Source organism: Loxodonta africana, chromosome 3 (genome assembly GCF_030014295.1).
Source record: "Loxodonta africana isolate mLoxAfr1 chromosome 3, mLoxAfr1.hap2, whole genome shotgun sequence".
Classification (NCBI taxonomy): Eukaryota; Metazoa; Chordata; class Mammalia; order Proboscidea; family Elephantidae; genus Loxodonta; species Loxodonta africana.
The window spans coordinates 163,729,805-163,754,422 of NC_087344.1; the positions used below are offsets into that span (position 1 = coordinate 163,729,805).

General features: G+C 40.4%; 1 long non-coding RNA gene across 3 annotated transcripts in view; it reads left to right on the forward strand.

Annotated features, from left to right (window-relative positions):
* LOC111750500 (uncharacterized) overlaps window positions 1–19,722 on the forward strand; it is a 28,606-nt gene extending 8,884 nt beyond the window's left edge. For 2 of the 3 annotated variants that reach the window (XR_010321500.1, XR_010321501.1), the window contains exon 3: window positions 15,197–17,359. This is a non-coding gene — a long non-coding RNA (uncharacterized LOC111750500). Of the gene's footprint in view, window positions 1–15,196; window positions 17,360–17,532 lie in introns of those variants that run through there. The other variant, XR_010321502.1, reaches the window with a different exon arrangement.
* The last annotated feature ends 4,896 nt before the right edge of the window (window positions 19,723–24,618 follow it).

Sequence of the window (24,618 nt, forward strand, 5' to 3'; positions counted from 1 at the left end):
CAAATGCAGTTTTCTTCTGAGTGATTTTATGGATGGGGCCAGCAATATTCCCAGGTGTGGAATATGCATTCTCCAAAATCCAAATAAACCAACCAAATGTTGGACCTCCTGCTTTGTCTTGGGGGTAGGTAGTGATGAGAACTTAATTGTCACAGGTAACTCCTGCCCAAGTTATTCCCAAGAATTTCACTGTTTGGGCAGGGCCTTGGATTTTTGCTGGATTTATTAACCAGCCTCTGTTGGTCCTGTGGGCCACCACTGTATTCCAATCAGCCCTAGCCTTTTTTCAGTGCCTGATATTAACATAATATCATCAACATAATGTATCATTGTACTTGAGATCTGCACCAAGTCCAAGTCTCTTCTAACCAAACTATAGACCATAAGCCAGTGAACTCAGCTAACCCTGTGGCAATGTAATGAAAGCAAATGGTGGCTGGCTCTTTTCTGAGACTGGTATGGAGAAAAAGGCCATGTGCAAGATCAATCACTGAGTACCAATCTCCTTTAGCCTGCTATATTTTCTCCACTGTTGACACCATGTCTGAAACAGCTGAAGCCACAGGTGGCAGTACTTTATTTAGGCCTCAATAGTCTACTGTCAGCCTCCATAAGCCGTCTGCTTCTTTTCATGGGCCCTACAGGGCTGTTATACAGAGAATTTGTTGGCACCAGTACTCCAGACTTTAGCATGTCTTTAGTCAAGGCAGTAATTTCCTTTTGTCCACCAGGTATCCTATACTGTTTCAAATTGACAACCTGAGTGGGTTCAGGCAATTCTAATGGCTCCCATTTGCCTTCGGTTTTACAATATCAGGTAGAGGGAGTGTTCCCCAGTTAGACACAATATCCATACCAATAATACATTCAGGTAAGGGAGATGAAACTACTTCATACAAGATCCGTTTAACTCTTCCAGTTCTCATCCAGACTTTCACCTTAGACCCATCAACCATTGCATCCCCATATCTCCCCAGTCTAACCTTAGTCCACTTCAAGATTTTCTTGACAGGTTTTGAAATTCCAGTACATTGAGCTCCTTTGTCCAGGAGTCCCAAGAAAATCTCTTCCCCACCCCGGGGCTATTTAGCCCACACATGTGGATATGGCTTTGGGTCCTCCCGTGGGGGCTGGACAAGAAGACCCTGGCCCCCTTGTCAATCCCTACCTTGATTAACCAGCTGAACTTCTGCTTCAGATGGTCCCATCATTAAATACCTCCCGGCTGGGGTGAGTAGAATGGACTTGTTTAGGCCTCTTTAACAGTGGGGAACCAGCAGGCATCCACTCAACCTTCTGTAGTACTGCCTTAGGACCTTTGTCTCCATTCCATCAATGTCTGATATATTCATCCCATTTCTTAGTAACTATCTAAAGATCTCTTTCCTGCTGGGGTAAGTTCTTTCCCTATTGTCTCTTCCCAGTCCCCCATGAATCACCCTTATGTTCCTTGCACCTGTAAGACCCATGCAGGGAAGCTGTGCCAACAGATCTGACAAGGCTTCTTGGATTGTTGCTTTGTTTCACAGTAGCAAGGATGCATGGGGTGCCCATGTAGAAGGGGCTCCTTTCATTACCATATCTACCATGACCTGTGTAAGGGGCATACTCATCGGATGAATAGCATGATCAGCATAAAGCCATTCCAGCATGGCTTGCATAAGCAGCACATTAGCTGCTTCCTCTGGAATTTAGAGGGGCAGGGGGCAGTTCCCCTTCTCAGGGCAAACAAATCTCACCGCAAATTTTATCCAGCCTATCAGGCTGCCCATCGCTTCTGGGTTAATGTATCCTGCTGTGTAAATGGATCCTGTATCATCATTCCTGACTATTCCATAGTGAATTATGGGTCTTGCATCAACCCAAACATGCTTTTCCATTCTGCAGCACTCAAAACTAAAGACACTGCCCCTAAATTAGTCACTCTCACAATACGTTTTGGTAACGATTCCTTTGGAAGCTGACAACACTGTCTACAAATTGAAGCCAACTCCTTTACACTATACCCCCGGATTTCTATAGTTTCTTGGTTTTGCCCGTTTCCCTCCCGGACTACCTTCTTGGTGGCCAACAATCGTAGAGGAGCTTTCTGTTGTTCCGATCGACTTTCCTTTTCCCGGTAGACCCTGAGACTAGTGGTCATAGATCTGACTGGATCAGATCTGGGCTTGGTTCAGTGCTAAAACCATCCCCTACATTCTTTTTCCCTGCCGATGTGGCTATTATGGATAACAGAAACCAAGGAATTATATGTCTGGCCCTTTCCTTATCACTCTGTATTTCCACATGCATCCAATTAGCCAAATCCTCAGGAGTTAGATCCACCCTTCCTAAATCCCATGAATAGCTTTTGCCTTGGGTAACTGATTGCAACATAACATCTGCTTCAATCCACGGGTGTTTTTTTTATCCTATCCAGAAACCAAAGGTTTCTCATTCTCCAATTTATCCCTTTTCCAAAACCACATATCCAGTGACTGGGCCGTTGCAGTGAAACCCACCATCCTGACACTAATTAAACAATTTTTTAAAATAAGGATCAGCACAAAGCAGGTTTCCATGAGGCAGAGGTTAAAGATGTCCCAAATGTCTAACTTTTCCAAGCTGCTGTACCACTCCATTATCTTAACATCACTACTCCCTCTCTCCTCAGTACTCTCCTCCCTGTCTTTGGGTTTCCTAATTTCTTGCAACATCTCACAGAACTCATGGACCATATAAAGGAAATGGCTCATGAGGTTTTGGAGGCTGGCAAGTCCCAAATTCATGGATCAGGCATGGACTTCTCCCTGGCCCTCAGTTTCTGCCTAAAGGCAATCAGCTTTCTTGCTCAATGGGCGGGAAAGCGTACCGTGCTGTCTCTGCCTCCAGTTTTTGTTGTAGGTCCCTCCTTCTTTGGTAGTGGTGGCCTCTCCTCTTTGCTCTGGGATTGGCTTTCCTTTAAGGCAAAACTGATCAATCCCCTTGGTAGGCCACAATTACCCTATAACACAATCACCTGGGTGGGAGTTACAAGACCATGGCTATAAAGGCCACACACAAAAGTAATTAATCCACCAGAGTAAATTAGTTTATAGGTCTCTGGGAGAATGCTCTATGTCCCTTTAGGTGAGTCTCAAATTTTCCTTTCACTCTAATCGTTGAAATTATCGAGTTATTATTGAAAAGTGTATGCCAGGTGGTGAGTTGATAAAATGGTTGATGTTTTATTGTTGATTACAATTTCATGCAGGTGGACAGGCAAGAAAAGATATTTGTTGGCTTGTACTTATTATTATTTTTACTTTTTTGTAAGATTTCATTAAAAGTTAACTGTCTCCTTTTTTTCCCCAACCTCTCCCCTTTCTGTCTCTCTTCTTTTTACTCCTCTGCCCCAGGTGTCTTCTTCTCCTAAAGTCTGGGGCAAGATCCTCTTTCTGTCCCTGTTAGCTATTCAGATAAGACCCTGGTCTGGGTAGGTAACTTTGCCAGAAGGGCTGAAGCTGGCCCAAAGGCTGGCCCTCTTTTTTCTTCTCTTCTATTCCCCCACCTGTTCCCCACACATGGCCTGATATTAAGCAGGACATTTCTATGCTAGGGCCAGAGACAGAGTTTAGGCTTGGCCAGGCTGCTTTACAGTTTCAATTTGATGAAAGCCAATTACACATTTCCACTGGTCTGTTATTTCAGCTGAAGCACCACACAGTTGGCTGGATGGGTCCTTGTTGCTCACAAAAGGGAGAAATATTTGTAGGGAAAGTAATGACCCAATTATGGCTGTACTGTCATTTCTAGGCAATTTCCTGGTAAATGGCCCCTTGGAGTAGGCTGGTGCTGGAAGCTTCTGTGCCCTTATTTCCTGCTTGGTCCCTGCAGCATCTAGCCTGTTCTGAACAAAATGACCAGGTGACCTGGGTTTCCTGCTCCTGTGGAAGGTGTTTGCATATTTCTCATCCTCTTTTCTTTTTACCACCTTGCCTTATGTCCTCCTTTTATTCCTAAATAATCATCGAGTGCCTATTATGATTACAATGACAAATAAAATATAGTTCTGGACCTCAGGGCACTCTTGGTCTTGAGGAGAGGTAGACTTGTGTAACTCTGTAACCCAAGTACTCCTGCTTTCTGGAGCTATGCTCTACAGATAAAATAACTGAAATCACTGTCTTACCTCATCACAAGATAGCCTCCTTCACCCTCTTTCTAAAGGCCAATTCCTCTGTTAATCAGGACTCCTTCAAAGGGAAAGGAGAGAAAACTCCATCCAAACTGGCCAAAGCAAAAAGGATATTTATTGGTCCAAGAATGTGCATTTCTAGCAAGCTCTCAGGCTTTAAGAACCACTGTTTTAGAAAATTTATTGTGCTCATGTATCAAGGTTTATTTCAAACTTGCCCCAAGGAAAGAGACTTAAATTAAATTTATTAAACATTCTCTCTTGGTAGAGGTATAGGAAATGAGAATAGTTAGATGACCATTGCTAAACTAAATACAAGAAGAAAAGAATTTCTGCCTAGAAATCATTAGATGTTTGACTGATAGTCAGTTGACAGAAACTAGTAAGAAGGCTTTTCCTTTAATGTTTACCAAGTAATTGCTTAAACATTTGATCAGGAATGCTAACTTCTTTCTAGGCATCGTGCAAAAATGTGCTGTCCCAGTTTTGTGACAGTTTTTCCTTTACAGCAAAAAATTTTAAATTGAGTGTCAGTAATACCTTGCATCTGTCAGTTTGTCACACTGTGGGGGCTTACGTGTAGCTATGATGCTGGAAGCTATGCCGCCAGTATTCAAATACCAGCAGGGTCATCCATGGTGGACAGGTTTCAGCTGAGCTTCCAGACAAAGACAGACTAGGAAGAAGGGCCCAGTGGTCTACTTCTGTAAAGAATTAGCCAGTGAAAACCTTACGAATAGCAGCAGAACATTGTCTGATATTGTGCCAGAAGATGAGTCTCTTAGGTTGGAAGGCACTCAAAAGACGACTGGGGAGGAGCTGCCTCCTCAAAGTAGAGTCAACCTTAATGACATGGCTGGAGTCAAGCTTTCACGGCCTTCATTTGCTGATGTGGCACGACTCAAAATGAGACGAAACTGCTGTAAACATCCATTAATAATCAGTATGTGGAAAGTATGAAGTATGAATCTAGGAAAACTGGAAATCGTTGAAAATGAAATGGAACACATAAACATCAAAATCCTACGCATTGGTTAGCTGAAATGGACTGGTATTGACTATTTTGAATTGGACAATTTATATAGTCTGCTACGCCAAGAATGACAACTTGGAGAGGAATGGTGTTGCATTCATCATCAAAAAGAGCATTTCAAGATCTATCCTGAAGTACAATGTTGTCAGTGATAGGATAATATCCATATACCTACAAGGAAGACTGGTTAATAATATTATTCAAATTTATGCAGCAACTGCTAGGGCCAAAGATGAAGAAATTGAAGATTTTTATCAACTTCTGCAGTCTGCAATTGATAAAAAATCCAGTCAGGATGCATTGATAATTACTGGTGATCAGAATGCGAGAAGAAGGATTATTAGTTGGAAAATATGGCCTTAGTGATAGAAACGATGCCAGAGATTGCATGATAGAATTTTGCAAGTCCAACGACTTCTTCATTGCAAATACCTTTTTTCAACAACATAAGTGGTGACCATACACATGAACCTCACCAGATGGAATACACAGGAATCAAATCAACTATATTTGTGGAAAAAGAAGATGGAAAAGTTCAATATCATCAGTCAGAACAAGGCCAGGGGCTGACTGTGGAACGGACCATCAATTGCTCATATGCAATTTCAAGCTAAAACTGAAGAAAATTAGAACAAGTCCACAAGAGTCAAAATACGACTTTGAGTATACCCCACTTGAAATCAGAGGCCATCTCAAGAATAGATTTGACAAGTTGAACACTAATGACTGAAAACCAGACAAGTTGTGGAATGACATCAAGGACATCATAGATAAAGAAATCAAGAGGTCATTAAAAAGACAGGAGAGAAAACCAAAAACCAAAATGGATGTCAGAAGAGACTCTGAAACTTGCTCCTGAATATCGAGTACCTAAAGCCAAAGGAAGAGAAGATGAAGTAAAAGAGCTGAACAGAAGATTTCAAAGGGTAGCTGGAGAAGACAAAGTAAAGTATTATAAATACATGTGCAAAAAACTGGAGATAGGAAATCAAAAGGGAAGAACACGCTGGGCATTTCTCAAGCTGGAAGAACTAAAAAAAAAAAATTCTAGCCTCGTGTTGCAATGTGGAAGGATTCTATGGGGAAAATATTAAAGGATGTAGGAAGCATCAAAAGAAGGTGGAAGGAATACACAGTCACTATACCAAAAAAAACTGGTGGATGTTCAGCCATTTCAGGAGGTAGAGAATATGATCAGGATCTGATGGTACTGAAGGAAGAAGCCTAAGCTGCACTGAAGGCATTGATAAAAAACAAGACTTCAGGAATTGATGAAATACCAATTGAGATGTGTCAACAAATGGATGCAGCACTGGAAGTGCTCACTCATCTATGCCAAGAAATTTGGAGGACAGCTACTGGGACTGGAAAGGATCCACATTTATGCTTATTCTCAAGAAAGGTGATCCAACCAAATGCGGAAATTATCGAACAATATCATTAATATCACACACAAGTAAAATTTTGCTGAAGATCATTCAAAAGTGGCTGCAGGATTACATCAACAGGGAATTGCCAGAAATTCAAGCTGGATTTAGAGGAGGACATAGAACCAGGGATATCATTGCTGATGTCAGATGGATCCTGGGTGAAAGCAGAGAATACCAGAAAAATGCTTAATTGTGTTTTATTGACTATGCAAAGGCATTTGTTTCTGTGGGTAATAACAAATTGTGGATAACATTGCAAAGAATGGGAATTCCAGAACACTTAATTGTGCTCATGAGGAACCTCTACATAGATCAAGAGGCAGTTGTTTGAACAGAACAAGAGGTTACTGTGTGGTTTACCGTCAGGAAAGGTATGCATGAGGGTTGTATCCTTTCACCATATCTATTCAATCTGTATGTTGAGCAAATAATCCAAGAAGCTGGACTATATGAAGAAGAATGCAGTATCAGGATTAGAGGAAGACTCATTAACAACCTGCGATATGCAGATGATACTCCTTGCTTGCTGAAAGTGAAGAGGACTTGAAGCACTTACTGATGAAGATCAAAGACTACAGCATTCAGAATGGATTACACCTCAATATAAAGAAAACAAAAATCCTCACAACTAGACCAGTAAGCAACATCATGATAAATGGAGAAAAGATTGAAGTTGTCAAGGATTTCATTTTACTTGGATCCTCAGTTAACACCCATGGAAGCAGCAGTCAAGAAATAAAAAGATGCATTGCATTGGACAAATCTGCTGCAAAAGACCTCTTTAAAGCATTGAAAAGCAAAGATGTCACCTAGAAGACTAAGGAGCACCTGACTCAAGCCATGGTGTTCTCAAAAGCCTCATATGTATGTGAAAGCTGGAAGACGGAAGAGGAATTGACGCCTTCGAATTGTGGTGTTAGTGAAGAATATTGAATATACCATGGACTGCCGAAAGAACCAACAAATCTGTCTTGGAAAAAGTACAAGCAGAAAGTTCCTTAGAAGCAAGGATGGTGAGAGTACGCCTCATATACTTTGGACATGTTATGAGGAGGGACCAGTCCCTGGAGAAGGACATCATGCTTGGTAAAGTGGAGGGTCAACGAAAAAGAGGAAGACACTCAAGGAGATGGATTGACATACTGGTTGCAACAATGGGCTCAAGGATAACAACGATTGTGAGCATTGTGCAGGACCGGGCAGTGTTTCGTTCTGTTGTACATAGGGTCACTTTGAGTCTACTAACAATAGCAACAATACCATTCCTAGAAAGTCATGGGCCATTTGCATCGGCTTCCTTAGTACAATTTTCTCACCAAATTTCTTTCTGGACCCTGCCTCTCATCTTCTTTTCCAGGTATAACCCCTTCTTGAAGTGCTGTTCATTCCTTCATTAAAAAAAATGATATTGAGTTTCTGTGTGCCAGGTGCTGAGGTTACAGTGGTGAACATGAAGGCCATCATCCCTGCTTCAAAATTCCTGTAACTTCGTCATGCAGAGCACTCCCTGTTCCCCGTCCTCACCTTCCATCTTCTTCTTTCCCCTTTGCACTCTCACTCCTGCCTGCATTGTGAAACTGCTTTCCTAAGATTTCCAAAGGCCATTTGGGTGATAAACCATGTGGGTGTGTCTGGGCCATAACTTGTGGCTATCTGCAGACTTAAGCACTTTTCCTTTTCCTCCTTCTTAATATACTGTCTTCTCTTGGTGACCATGATGACTCCACGCTCTGTTGGTTGTTTTCCTACCTCTCTGAGTGCTCTTTCCCATTTTTCTTTCTCTTTCCATTCTACTGACTCCCTTGGGTGAACCACGTAATCTGATGGTTTAGTTACTATCTCTACTCAGATGAGTCCCAAATCCGTGTCTCTTGTCCAAGCCTGTCTCCTGAGCTTCACACTCTTATATCTAGGTGATTGTAGGACATCCTGGTATCTGTGGCCCTCTTTTCCCTCACCCACCATATCCTGCCAATCACCAGTTTTTACCTCCTCAATTCAGTCTCTCCATATCTCCTGTCACTACCTTAGTTCAAGCCACCTTCCTTCCTCCCACGGATCCTGGCGCCAGCCTTCTGTCTGTTTTTGTCCGTGTCTGCTCTAGCGCTTCCCTCTTGAAACTATTTCTGTGTGGCAACCACAGTGATTTTTCTAAAGTGAAAGTTTGATGAGCTTACTTCTCTGCTTAAGGATTTTCAGTGGCTTCCCATTAACTTCAGGATAAAGTGCAAACCAAACATGTCAGTGACATCCCTTCTTGGTCTGGCCTCTACTTACTTTTCCAGTTCTATCTTTTGCTACTTCCCTGGCCATGGGCAACACTAGGTCCCTACTGAACTACTTGAATTCCCTTACTTTACTGTGTTCTCTCTGGCCTTGGGATCTTTTTCTTTTTAATTTTTATGGCTTCAGGGTCCTTGGAATGCTCCTGAACCACCTTTCCTTGATTCTTCCTATCCAGCTAACTACTCTTTCTTTAGAACTTTTCTCAGATGCCACTTCCCCCAGGACATATACTCATCACCTCTTAAGGCCAAATTAGGTATCCCCCATGCTGTTTGTTCTCAACATGCCCTGTACTCCCTGCCATTTTACTTGTTTGTGTCTGTCCCCAGACTGAAAGCTCCTTGCAGATAGAGACTGCCTGGTTGATGGTTGGGTCCATAGTTTGTAGCATGGTGCCTGGCACATAGTAGGCACTCTTAAATATTTGTTATATGAAAGAATGAGTGATTTCCTACAGCTTTATCATAGCCTAACATTGCTTTTGTTGTTGTTAGGTGCCATCGAGTTGGTTCCGACTCATAGCGACCCTATGCACAACAGAATGAATCACTGCCCGGCCCTGCATCACCCTCATAATTGTTGCTGTGCTTGAGTCCATTGTTGCAGCCACTGTGTCAGTCCATCTCGTTGAAGGTCTTCCTCTTTTTTGCTGACCCTCTATTTTACCAAGCATGATGTCCTTCTCCAGGGACTGATCCCTCCTGGTAACATGTCCAAAGTATGTGAGACATAGTCTTGTCATTCTTGCTTCTGAGGAACATTCTGGTTGTACTTCTTCCAAGACAAACATAGTGATTAAGAATAAGGATTTTCTTAGGCTGTCTCAGTTCAAATCCTGGCTCAGATACTGACTAGCTGTACAGCCTTGGGCAAATTACTTAACCTCTCTATGCCTGGCTTTCATTATTTTATTTTGTAATTTTTATTGTGCTTTGAGTGAAAGTTTACAGATCAAGTCAGTCTCTCACACAAAGATCCATATACACCTTGCTACACACTCCCAATTACTCTCCTCCTAATGAGATAGCCCGCTCTCTCCCTCCACTCTCTCTTTTCGTGTCCATTTCGCCAGCTTCTAACCCCCTCCACCCTCTCATCTCCCCTCCAGGCAGGAGATGCCAACATAGTCTAAAGCGTCCACCTGATCCAAGAAGCTCAATCCTCTCAAACCCATTGTCCAGTCCAATCCATGTCTGAAGAGTTGACTTCGAGAATGGTTCCTGTCCCCCAGACCTTCTGTTGGCCATGACACCGGGGTCCTTCTAGTCTCAGTCAGACCATTAAGTCTGGTGTTATGAGAATTTGGGGTCTGCATCCCACTGCTCTCCTGCTCCCTCAGGGGTTCTCTGTTATGTTCCCTGTCAGGGCAGTCATCAATTGTAGCTGGGCACCATCTAGTTCTTCTGGTCTCAGGCTGATGTAGTCTCTGGTTCATGTGGCGCTTTCTGTCTCTTGGGCTTCTAATCGCCTTGTGTCCTTGGTGTTCTTCATTCTCCTTTGATCCAGATGGGTTGAGGTCAAATGATACATCTTAGATGGCTGCTTGCTAGCGTTTAAGACCCCAGAAGCCACTTTTCAAAGTAGGTTGCAGAATGTTTTGTTAATAGATTTTATTATGCCAATTGACTTAGATGTCCCCTGAAACCATGGTCCCCAGATCCCTGCCCCTGCTACGCTGGCCTTCGAAGCATTCAGTTTATTCAGGAACTTCTTTGCTTTTGGTTTAGTCCGATTGTGCTGACCTCCCCTGTACTGTGTGCTATCTTTCCCTTCACCTAAAGTAGTTCTTATTTACTATCTAATTAGTGAATGCCCCTCTTCCTCCCTCCCTGGCTCCCCCGTCTCGTAACCACAAAAGAATGTTTTCTTCTCAGTTTAAACTATTTCTCAAGTTCTTATAATTGTGATCTTATACAATATTTGTCCTTTTGCAACTGACTAATTTCACTCAGCATACTGCCTTCCAGGTTCCTCCATGTTATGAAATGTTTCACAGATTCCTCACTGTTCTTTATCGATACGTAGTATTCCATTGTGTGAATATACCATAAGTTATTTATCCATTCATCTACTGATGGGCACCTTGGTTGCTTCCATCTTTTTGCTATATTGTAAACAGTGCTGCAATAAACATGGGTGTGCATATATCTGTTCGTGTAAAGGCTCTTATTTCTCTAGGATATATTCCAAGGAGTGGGATTGCTGGATCGTATGGTAGTTCTATTTCTAGCTTTTTAAGGAAGGCCAAATCGATTTTCAAAGTGCTTGTACCATTTTATATCCCCACCAGCGGTGTATAAGCGTTCCAATCTCTCCACAGCCTCTCCAACATTTATTATTTTGTGTTTTTTGGATTAATGCCAGCCTTGTTGGAGTGAGATGAAATCTCATTGTAGTTTTGATCTACATTTCTCTAATGGCTAATGATCGTGACCGTTTCCTCATATATCTGTTAGCTACCTGAATGTCTTCTTTAGTGAAGTGTCTATTCATATCTTTTGTCCATTTTTTAATTGGGTTACTTGTCTTTTTGCAGTTGAGTTTTTGCAGTATCATGTAGATTTTAGAGATCAGGCGCTGATCAGAAATGTCATAGCTAAAAACTTTTTCCCAGTCTGTAGGTAGTCTTTTTACTCTTTTGGTGAAGTCTTTGGATGAACACAGGTGTTTGATTTTTAGGAGCTCCCAGTTATCTAGTTTTTCTTCTACATTCTTTATACTGTTTTCTATACTGTTTATGCCATGTATTAGGGCTCCTAACATTGTCCCTATTTCTTCTTCCATGATCTTTATTGTTTTAGATTTTACATATAGGTCTTTGATCCATTTTGAGCTCATTTTTGTGCATGGAGTGAGGTATGGGTCTTGTTTCATTTTTTTGCAGATGGATATCCAGTTATGCCAGCACCATTTGTTAAAAAGATTGTCTTTTCCCCACTTAACAGACTTTGGGCCTTTGTCAAATATCAACTGCTCATATGTGGATGGATTTATGTCTGGATTCTCAATTCTGTTCCATTGGTCCATGTATCTGTTGTTGTACCAGTACCAGGCTGTTTTGACTACTGTGGCGATAGAATAGGTTCTAAAATCAGGGAAAGTAAGGCCTCCCACTTTGTTCTTCTTTTTCAGTAATGCCTTATTTATCCGGGGCCTCTTTCCCTTCCGTATGAAGTTGGTGATTTGCTTCTCCATCTCATTAAAGAATGTCGTTGGGATTTGGATCGGAATTGAGTTAAATGTATAGAACACTTTTGGTAGAATAGACATTTTTATAATGTTAAGTCTTCCTATCCACAAGCAAGGTATGTTCTTCCACTTATGTAAGTCTCTTTTGGTTTCTTGCAGAAGTGTACTGTAGTTTTCTTTGTATAAGTCTTTTACATCTCTGGCAAGATTTATTCCTAAATGTTTTATCTTCTTGGGTGCTACTGTAAATGGCATTGATTTGGTGATTTCCTCTTCGATGTTCTTTTTGTTGGTGTAGAGGAATCCAACTGATTTTTGTATCCTGATACTCTGGTGAACTTTCTATTAGTTTCAGTAGTTTTCTGGAGGATTCCTTAGGGGTTTCTGTGTATAAGATCATGTCATCTGCAAATAGAGGTACTTTTACTTCTTTCTTGCCAATCTGGATGCCCTTTATTTCTTTATCTAGCCTAATTGCTCTGGCTAGAACTTCCAGCACAATGTTGAATAAGAGTGGTGATAGAGGGCATCCTTGTCTGGTTCCCGATCTCAGTGGGAATGTTTTCAGGCTCTCTCCATTTAGGGTAATGTTGGCTGTTTGCTTTGTATAAATCCCCTTTATTATGCTGTGAAATTTTCCTTCTATTCCTATTTTGCTGAGAGTTTTTATCAAAATGCCTTTTCTGCATCAATTGATAAAATCATGTGATTCTTGTCTTTTGTTTTATTTATATGGTGGATTACATTAATTGCTTTTCTAATGTTGAACCAACCTTGCATACCTAGTATGAATCCCACTTGGTCATGGTGAATTATATTTTGGATATGTTGTTGAATTCTGTTGGCTAGAATTTTGTCAATGATTTTTGCATCTACATTCATGAGGGATATAGGTCTATAATTTTCTTTTCTTGTGGTGTCTTTACCTGGTTTTGGTATCACGGATATGATGGCTTCATAGAATGAGTTTGGGAGTATTCTGTCCTTTTCTATGCTCTGAAATACCTTTAGTAGTAGTGGTGTTAACTCTTCCCTGAAAGTTTGGTAGAACTCTGCAGTGAAGGTGTCCGGATCAGGGCTTTTTTTGGGGGGGAGTGTTTTGATTACCGTTTCAACCTCTTCTTTTGTTACGGGTCTCTTTAGTTCTGCCTCTGTTTGTGTTAGTTTAGGTAGGTAGTGTGTTTCTAGGAATTCATCCATTTCTTCTAGATTTTCAAATTTGTTTGAGTATAGTTTTTCATAGTCATCTGATATGATTCTTTTAATTTCAGCTGGGTCTGCTGTAATATTGCCCCTCTCATTTCTTATTCGAGTTATTTGCTTTCTCTCCTGTTTTTCTTTTGTCAGTTTGGCCAGTGGTTTATCAATTTGTTGATTTTTTTAAAAAGCCAGCTTTTGGTCTTGTTAATTGTTTCAATTGTTTTTCTGTTTTCTATTTCATTTAGTTCAGCTCTAATTTTTATTATTTGTTTTCTTCTGGTGCCTGTGGGTTTCTTTTGTTGCTCTCTTTGTATTTGTTCTAGTTGTAGGGATAATTCTTTGATTTTGGCCCTTTCTTATTTTTGGATGTGTGCATTTATGGGTAGAAATTGGCCTCTGAGCGCTGCTTTTGCTGTGTCCCAAAGGCTCTGATAGGAAGTGTTTTCATTCTCATAGGATTCTATGAATTTCTTTATTCCATCCTTAATGTCTTCTCTAATCCAGTCTTTTTTGAGCAGTGTATTGCCCAGTTTCCAAGTGTTTGATTTCTTTTCCCTGCTTTTTCTGTTATTGATTTCCACTTTTATGGCCTTATGGTCAGAGAAGATGCTTTGAAATATTTCAGTGTTTTGGATTCTGCTAAGGCTTGCTTTATGACCTAATATGTGGTCTATTCTAGAGAATGTTCCATGTGCGCTAGAAAAGAAAATATACTTGGTCACTGTTGGGTGGAGTGTTCTGTATATGTCTACGAGGTCAAGTTGGTTGATTGTGGCATTTAGATCTTCCTTGTCTTTATTGAGCTTCTTTCTGGGTGTCCTGTCCTTCACTGAAAGCGGTGTGTTGAAGTCTCCTACTATTATTGTGGAGCTGTCTATCTCACTTTTCAGTGCTGATAGAGTTTGTTTTATGTATCTTGCAGCCCTATCATTGTGTGCATAAATATTTAATATGTTTATATCTTCTTGGTGTATATTGTCCCTGGGTTTCATTATTTTAAAAAACGTTTCCTATCTTATAGAATTGCTTTGAGGGTTGAATAAGTTAACGTTTACAGGCCTGGCATGAAGTAAGTGCCGTATAAGTAGAATAACTTATTCTGCTTTACGACTAAACAGGGATTGTTTCAGGAGTGAAACCAAAACCAAACTCATTGCTGTCCAGTGGATTCCGACTCAAGCCGGGGGAGGTGTTATTAATATTTACACCAGGACACAGGTGTAAACAAGGACTGTCCTGGCAGAGACATTTGGTCACCCTACATATAAGGGCTTGTTAGATAAATAATGTCTTCATTATTGTTGTTTTTGTTACTCCCTGTCCGTTTCCTCTAGTGGTTAGCAGTAAACTCATTAAAGCATAAAAACTTGTGTGCTTGTCACAGGGAAAGGAAGAACTGGGGGTATAGTGTTCCAGGAGTCGATGGGACAGCATTAAAGAAACAGAAAGCTGAATTCTTAGGTTGTGAGTATAAGAAAAAAGGGAGGCTTCCCACACCCCACTCAAGCTTGAGTAGACTGTTGGCTTGACAGTTAGAAGGCCCACCTGGTTCCCTGCTGGGTGGTATGATTTCCAGGGGCCCAGCCTCTTCTGGAACCTGGTGTGTGGGGAGTATTTGTGAGCGAGGCGGCTGATCCTGTTTGACATGCATTTGCTATCTGCTCGTTGAGAATACTGTTTTCTCTGAAACTGTTTCAGAAACATGTGGTTCCATTTGCTTCCCCAACAGGGAGTGTTTTTTCATTACCTTAAAGTAGTTGTTTTTATGAACTGGGATAAACACCTGGTGGGCAGGAGTTTTAGCTCATGGTCATTCCAATTTGAATTCCATTTTTTCTCCTGATTACCTGGGGAGGGGAAAAATATACTTTCTAAACAAATTTTCCTTTTTTTTTTTTTTAGCAGGTGCACCATCAGATGACAGCACCTCTGCAGCTGATTGCATCTGCCTGGAATACCAACTGTGGCAGTTCTGGTCTTGACCACAGTGTGGGAGGCACAGGAGAAGGAACATGAAATACAGAAGTCTGTCAGTCTGAGAAGGTGGATTCAGAGATGTGTGCCAATCCATTCTTAGCTATCCCTCTGGGGTAGGAGTAGAAATAGTGGAGGAAGGAGTAGTAGAGGGTAAATAAGAGAAGGAACTTACATTTAGTGACACTTCCTATGTGACAGGCAGCGGATCCAGCCCTTCCATATTATTTAATACTCACAACAACAGCAACCTTACAATATAGATGTTAGCCCCAACAAGAAGAGTAAAACTCAAATAATAAAGGTAGTATGCTAAAAATGAAATGCATTAGCGTAGGTAGGAGTTTGAATCTGTTTCTATCTGATTCCAACCCCTATACCTTTTATATTATGTCTCTGAGATGTGGTGAGGAGTGTGCATTTGCTCAGTGTCATAAAGCCACCCGAGGAGATTGTATCTTTCTCCCCTCCCAAAGTAAGGGAGCGACAGAGCCAGACGCTTTCCACAAAACATGTTGGTTATATGCTTAATTAATAGGGGAGGGGGAGAGAGAATTGAAGAAATTTTTGGTTGGTAGATAGTTCATCTTTAATTCTGTTCATTGGGTGGTACAAATGGTTGACATGCTCACCCAGAGGCATCTCGAAAGAAAGACCCAGCAACCTATTTGCAAAAAACCAACTATTGAAAACCCTACGCAGCACAGTTCTACTCTGGCACACATGGGGTCACCAGGAGTGAGAATTGACTTGATGGCAACTGGTTTGGCTTTATAGGCACTATGTATATATACGGAAACCCTGGTGGCGTAGTGGTTAAGTGCTATGGCTGCTAACCAAAAGTTGGCAGTTCAAATCTACCAGGTGCTCCTGGAAACTCTGTGGGGCAGTTCTACTCTGTCCTATAGGGTCTCTATGAGTCGGAATCAACTCGACAGCAAGGAGTTTGTTTTTTTTGGTTTATGTATATATACACACCAATTTATATGAAGGATACAGTATGAAAATCAGGCTTGGGGTTATGAGTGGTAATTGAGCTCAATTTTGGACATGTTGAGCTTGAGGTATATAGATTTTTCGTTAGATAGTAGGATTTACCTGTCTAGAGAGCTGGAGAAAAGTCTGTGTAAGAAATAGAGATTTGGGACTGATCCTTAAATGGCAGCTGTACCATTAGCAGTGAGTGATATAATTAAGGTTATTAAGGCGGAAGAATGTTGAGTACAAACATCAGGAAACCCTTATGTTTCAAAGGACAAAAAAGTAAAGAGTTCACCAGAAGATTAAGAAGAACTGGCCAGAGACTCGATGGAGAACCAAGAGAGAGATCAATTAGTTAGCTTTGTTTTTTTCTATTTAAAGTCAACTTTCTTATATAATTTACATACAACCAATGCACCCATTTTGAGTGTACAGTTCCCAGACAGATGTCACCAACAGATAACAGCACCTCAGCAGCTGGCAGGTAGTGCTGATGCAGTTTTGACAGATGTGTATTCCCACCTGACCACCACTCCAATCAAGATGTAGAACCTTTCTATCACATTAAAAATTCCCAGTCATTCCCTCACACTGTCTGCTTGAGGCAATCAGTAATCTGATTTCTGTCACTGTCCTGGATTAAATTTTGTCCCCCCAAAATGTATCAGCTTGGTTAGGCCATGTGTGGTTGTCTTCCATTTTGTGATTTTCCTACGTGTTATAAATCATAATCTTTGCCTGGGTTTAAAAGGATTAGGTTGGGATTGTAACACCACCCTTACCCAGGTCACCTCCCTGATCCAAGGTAAAAGGAGTTTTCCTGGGGTGTGGCCTGTACCACCTTTTATCTCTCAAGAGATAAAAGGCAAGGGAAGCTAGCAGAGAGCTGGGGACCTTTTACCACCAAGAAAGCAGCACCAGGAACAGAGCGTGTCCTTTGGACACGGGGTCCCTGAGCCTGAGAAAGTCCTTGGCCAGGGGAAGATTGAGGACAAGGACCTTCCTCCAGAGCCAACAGAGAGAGAAAGTCTTCCTTTGGAGCTGGCACCCTGTTTTTGGACTTGTAACCTACTAGACTGTAAGAAAATAAATTTCGCTTTGTCGAAGCCATCCACTTGTGGAATTTCTGTTATGGCAGCATTAGATGACTAAGACAATCACCATAGATTAGTTTTATCTATTCTAGAATTCATATCAGTGGAAGCATACAATATGTACTCTTTTGTATCTCACTTCATCAATGTCATTTCATGGATCAGTAACTTGTTCCTTTTTATTTCTAGGTAAAATCTCATTGTATGAATATTCCACAATTTGTTTATCTGCTCACCTAAACATGAACATTTGGGTTATTCCCAGTTTGGGACTATTATGAATGAAGCTTCTATGATCATTTATATACAAGTCTATTTATGGATATATTTTTACATTTTTCTTGGTAAATGCCCAAGGTTGGAATTGCTTGGTCAAATGTTAAGTATAAGTTTAAAAGAAACTGCTGAATGTTTTCCCAAAGTAGTTGTACCATTTTTGCACTTTTTTTTTTTTACCAATAATATTTGAAATTTCCAGTTGCCGTATATTCCCACTGCATTTGGTATTGTTACTGTTTTTAATTTTTAGGTGTTCTATTGTGCTTTTAATTTACATTTATCTGATGACTAATGATTGAGCAACTTGCCATTATTGGCCATTCATTGAGTCTGTTTCTGGTCTGTTTGGTCCCATTTGTACATTTGTCTATCCTTACTCCAATATTACATTATGTTGATTATTGTATTATATGATAAATCTTCAAATCAGGTAATGTAAGTCTTCCAATTTCGTTATTCTTTTTCAAAACTCTTTTGGCTATTCTAAGTCTTTTGAATTTCCATATGAATTTTAGGGTCACCATGTCAATTTCTACAAAATAAAGCCTACTGGGATTTTTATTGGAATTATGCAGACTCATATGGAAAGAATTACCATTTTAACAATATTGTAACTTCTAGTCCATGAACATAATATTACCTCTCCATTTATTTTAGGTCTTCTTTAATTTCTCTCAGCCATGTTTTCTAGTTTTTACTACATAGATTTTTCACATATTTTGTTAAATTTATATATTTTATATTTTGATTCAATTTTATGATGTGCCTTGGTTTTTCATGTTTCTTGTGCTTAGGGTTCATTGAACTTCTTGGATCTGTGGTCTTGTGATTTTCATAAAATTTAGAAAAATTTAGGCCATTATTTCCTCAAATATTTTTTCTTTCTTCCCTTTTCTCTTTTTTTCCTTTGGGATCCAATTATATGTATATTAGACCATTTGAAGTTGTCTCACATTTCATTAATGCTGTGGTCATTTTTTCAGTCTTTTTTCTTTCTGTATTTCATTTTGGGTAGTTTCTATTGCTATATCTTCAAGTTCATTAATTTTTCTTTTTTAGTGTCCAATATGCTGTCATTTATCCCAAGAATTTTATTTTTTACTTTTAGAAATTTGATTTGGGGCTTTTTTTTTATATACTGTATGTTTCTACTTAACATATTCAATGTTTCCTTTACCTTCTTGAACAAATGGAATATAATATATTTTTGAGGTTTGTTCTAGGATGTAGTTAAGTTACTTGGAAACCGATCCTTCCAGGCTTTCTTCGTTAGCCATGGCCAGAGCAGCCCTTAGACTTGGGCAAATTTTCTCTGTCCTTTAGGGTCACTCTGAGTCAGAATTGACTTGATGGCAATGGGTTTTTTTTTTTTTATTAAGATGATACTTTTCTGAATACTCAATAACCTATGCATTGAATAATTATGTTCAACTCTGGCTGGTAGGAACATAATTATTCCTGGCCCTGAGTGATCTCTAGGGATTGTTCCTTCTGCTTTTTTCAGGTGGATTTTTCCTTCAACCTTGGGTAGTTTCCTTACATGCATGTACTGATCAGTACTCAGCTGAAGTCTCGAGGGAAACCCTCTAAATCTGTCTCTCTCTAGCTTTCTCTATGATGCTCTGCCATGGAAACTCTAGCTGCCTTGGCCTCCTTGGACTCCCAGCATGAACTTAGGAACTAGAGGATACTTCTCCATTCTGCCTGAGTTTCTCCTACCTGTGCTGAATGAAGCCTGGAAACTGCTTCCTACCATAAACCGGAAAATTGTGGAACTCACCATGTTTCCGCTTAGGGATCGCTGTCCCGAGCCGCCTAATGTCTAATGTCTAAAAACTGTTCTTTTGTATATATTTTTTCTGACTTTTTAGTTGTTCCAAGTGGAAGGGTAAACCCAACCCTTTTACTCTATGTTGATCAGATTTAGAAGTCCTGGTGCTATTTTAAATGGTATTAAAGTTTTAAAAATATCCTAATTATTCATTCATAGTATATGGAAAAACAATAGATTTTTGGTTTTTGACCTATGTACTGCAAACTTGCTAAATTCACTTATTAGTTTTCACATATTTTGGTAGATTCCTATTATGGATTGAATTGTTCTCCCCACCCCACCCTTCCCTACAATATGTATTGAAGTCCTGGCCCCTGTAACTGTGGATATGATTCTGTTTGGAAATAGGTCTTTTTGTTATGTTAATTAGGTCATAACTGAGTAAGTAAACACTCACAGGGGGAAGATAGACTCCAAGGAATGCCAAGGATTGATGGTAGTCATCAGAAATTTGGACAATGGCCCATAGAAGGAACTGACATGGCTGAGACCCTGACTTGGACTTTTAGCTTCCAAAACTGTGAGAAAATTAATTTATATACTTTAAAGACACCCACTTGTAGTATTTCTGTTATGGCAGTATAAGGTAGCTAAAGCAATTCCTTTGGAATTTCTACTACACACATGCCATCTGTGAATACAGGAAGTTTTGCTTCCTCCTTTGCAGCCTGTATGCTCTTCCTCCCTCCCTCCTTTTCTCCCTTTCTTACTCTTTCTTTTTTTCCTTGTTACTGTGCTAGGGACTCTAATACAATGTTGAATAGAAGTAGAAAGAGCAGTTCGTTTTGCCTTGTTCTTGACCTTGGGAGGACAAACATTCAGTCTTTCACTATTAAATATGATCTTAGCTCTATGCTTTTTATAGATGTATTTCTTGGGTTAAACTTTTCCTTCTAATTCTAGATTGCTTAGAGCTTTTATTGTGAATGGATATTGACTTTTATCAAATGTTTTTTCTTTATCTGTTGAGATGATGGAAACCCTGGTGGCGTAGTGGTTAAGTGCTACGGCTGCTAACCAAAGGGCCAGCAGTTTGAATCCGCCAGGTGCTCCTTGGAAACTCTATGGGGCAGTTCTACACTGTCCTGTAGGGTCGCTAGGAGTCGGAATTGACTTGATGGCACTGGATTTGGTTTTCTGGTTTATTGAGATGGTTGTGTTATCTTTATCTTTTATTCTGTTAATATGGTAAGTTGTGATGGTTTTTTTTTAATTGTGCTTTAAGTGAATGTTTACAAATCAAGTCAGTCTCTCATACAAAAATTTATATACACCTTGGTATATGCTCGTAATTGCTCTCCCCCTAATGAGACAGCACACTCCTTCCTTCCACTCTCTATTTTCGTGTCTATTTGGCCAGCTTCTGACCCCCTCCACCCTCTCATCTCCGATCCAGACAGGAGATGCCAGCGTGGTCTCATGTGTCTACTTGATCTAAGAAGCTCATTCTTCACCAGTATCATTTTCAATCCCATGTTATTGTTATTATTAGGTGCTGTCGAGTTGGTTCCGACTCATAGCGGCCCTATGCACGACAGAATGAAACACTGCCTGGTTCTGCGCCATCCTTACCATCGTTGTTATGCTTGAGCTCATTGTTGCAGCCACTGTGTCAATCCACCTCATTGAGGGTCTTCCTCTTTTCTGCTGATCCTGTACTCTGCCAAGCATGATGTCCTTCTCCAGGGACTGATCCCTCCTGACAACATGTCCAAAGTATGTAAGACACAGTCTCGCAATCCTTGCCTCTAAGAAGCATTCTGGCCACACTTCTTCCAAAACAGATTTGTTCATTCTTTTGGCAGCCCACATGGTATATTCAATATTCTTTGCCAACACCACAATTCAAAGGCATCAACTCTTCTACGGTCTTCCTTATTCACCGTCCAGCTTTCACATGCATATGATGTGATTGAAAATACCATGGCTTGGGCCAGGTGCACCTTAGTCTTCAGGGTGACATCTTTGCTCTTCAACACTTTAAAGAGGTCCTTTGCAGCAGATTTGCCCAAAGCAATGCGTCTTTTGATTTCTTGACTGCTGCTTCCATGGCTGTTTATTATGGATCCAAGTAAAATGAAATCCTGGACAACTTCAATCTTTTCTCCGTTTGTCATGATGTTGCTCATTGTTCCAGTTGTGAGGATTTTTGTTTTCTTTATGTTGAGGCTCAAAATTCGTACTGAAGGCTGTGGTCTTTGATCTTCATTTGTAAGTGCTTCAAGTCCTCTTCACTTTCAGCAAGCAAGGTTGTATCACCTGCGTAACGCAGGCTGTTAATGAGTCTTCCTCAATCCTAATGCCCCGTTCTTCTTCATGTAGTCCAGCTTCTCGTATTATTTGTTCAGCATACAGATTAAATAGGTATGGTGAAAGAATACAACCCTGATGCACACCTTTCCTGACTTTAAACCAATCAGTATCCCCTTGTTCTGTCCGAACAACTGCCTCTTGATCTATGTAAAGGTTCCTCATGAGCACAATTAAGTGTTCTGGAATTCCCATTCTTCACAATGTTATACATAGTTTGTTATGATCTACACAGTCGAATGCCTTTGCATAGTCAGTAAAACACAGGTAAACATCCTTCTGGAATTCTCTGCTTTCAGCCAGGATCCATCTGACATTGGCAATGATATCCCTGGTTCCACGTCCTTTTCTGAAACTGGCCTGAATTTCTGGCAGTTCCCTGTCGATATACTGCTGCAGCCATTTTTTAATGATCTTCAGCAAAATTTTGCTTGTGTGTGATATTAATGATATTGTTCTATAATTTCCACATTCAGTTGGATCACTTTTGTTGGGAATAGGCATAAATATGGATCTCTTCCTGTCAGTTGGCCAGGAAGCTGTCTTCCATATTTCTTGGCATAGACGAGTGAGCACCTCCAGCGCTGCATCCATTTGTTGAAGCATCTCAATTGATATTCCATCAATTCCTGGAGTCTTGTTTTTCACCAATGCCTTCAGAGCAGCTTGGACGTCTTCCTTCAGTACCATTGGTCCCTGATCATATGCCACCTCTTGAAATGGTTGAATATAGACTAATTCTTCTTAGTATAATCAGTCTGTGTATTCCTTCCATCTTCTTTTGATGCTTTCTGCATCAGGAACAGAAGATTTTAAAGGGCCTCTCAAGAAGACAAAGTATCATAATGACATGTGCAAAGAACTGGAGGTGGAAAACCAAAAGGGAAGAATACGCTCAGCATTTCTCAAGCTGAAAGAAGTGAAGAAAAAAGTCAGTTGCAATAGCGAAGGATTCTATGGGGAAAATATTAAATGACGCAGGAGGCATCAAAAGAAGATGGAAGGAATACACAGAGTCAATTCAATCCCATAGTCCAGTCCAATCCCTGTCTGAAGAGTTGGCTTTGGGAATGGTTCCTGTCTTGGGCTAACAGAAGGTCTGGGTACCATGACCTCTGGGGTCCTTCTAGTCTCAGACGATTAAGTCTGGTCTTTTTACAAGAATTTGGGGTCTGCATCCCACTGCTCTTCAGCTCGCTCCGGGGTTCTCTTTTGTGTTTTCTGTCAGAGCAGTCATCGGTTATAGCCAGGCACCATCTAGTTCTTCTGGTCTCAAGCTGATGTAGTCCCTGGTTTATGTGGCCCTTTCTGTCTCTTGGGCTCATAATTACCTTGTGTCTTTGGTGTTCTTCATTCTCCTTTGGTCCAGGTGGGTTGAGACCAATTGATGCATCTTAGATGGCTGCTTGCTAGTGTTTAAGACCCCAGACGCCACTCTTCCAAGTGGGAAGCAGAATGTTTTCTTCATAGATTTTATTATGCCAGTTGACTTAGATGTCCCCTGAAACCGTGGACCCCAAACCCCTGCCCCTGCTATGCCGGGCTTTGAAGTGTTCAGTTTATTCAGGAAACTTCCTTGCTTTTTGGTTTAGTCCAGTTGTGCTGACCTCTCCTGTATTGTGTCTCTTTCCCTTCACCTAAAATAGTTCTTATCTACTATCTAATTAGTGAAAACTCCTCTCCCTCCCTCCCTCCCCCCTCCCCCGTCTTGTATCATCAAAGAATATTTTCTTCTCTGTTTAAACTATTTCTCGAGCTCTTATAACGGTGGTCTTATACAATGTTTGTCCTTTTGCAACCAGCTAATTTCACTCAACATAATGCCTTCCAGATTCCTCCATGTTATGAAATATTTCACAGATTCATCATTGTTCTTTACTGATAAGAAGTATTCCATTGTGTGAATATACCATAATTTATCCATTCATCCATTGATGGGCACCTTGGTTGCTTCCATCTTTTTGCTATTATAAACAGTGCTGCAATGAACATACCCAACCCCAGAACCCAGTGCCTTTGAGTCGATTCCGACTCATATGTGCATATATCTGTTTGTGTAAAGGCTCTTATTTCTCTGGGATATATTCCAAGGAGTGGGATTGCTGGATCGTATGGTAATTCTATTTCTAGTTTTTCAAAGGAAGCGCCAAATCGATTTCCAAAGTGGTTGACCATTTGACATTCCCACCAGCAGTGTGTAAGTGTTCCAGTCTCTCCACAACCTCTCCAACATTTATTATTTTGTGTTTTTTGGGTTAATGCCAGCCTTGTTGGAGTCAGAAGGAATCTTATTGTAGTTTTGATTTGCATTTCTCTAATGACTAATGATAGGGAGCATTTCCTCATGGATCTGTTAGCTACTTGAATGTCTTCTTTAGTAAAATACCTGTTCATATCTTTTGCCCATTTTTTAATTGGGTTATTTGTCTTTTTGTAGTTGAGTTTTTGCAGTATCACGTAGATTTTAGAGATCAGGTGCTGATCGGAAATGTCATAGCTAAAAACTTTTTACCAGTCTGTAGGTAATTTTTTTTTTAGGTAGTCTTTTTACTCTTTTGGTGAAGTCTTTGGATGAACATAGGTATTTGACTTTTAGGAGCTCCCAGTTATCTGGTTTCTCTTCTGCATTGTTAGTAATATTTTGTATACTGTTTATGCCACATGTTAGGGCTCCAGCATTGTCCCTATTTTTTCTCCCATGATCTTTATCATTTTAGATTTTGTATTTAGGTCTTTGATCCATTTTGAGTTAGTTTTTTTGCATGGAGTGAGGTACAGGTCTTGATTCATTTTTTTGTAGATGGATATCCAGTTATGCTAGCAGCTTTTGTTAAGAAGACTGTCTTTTCCCC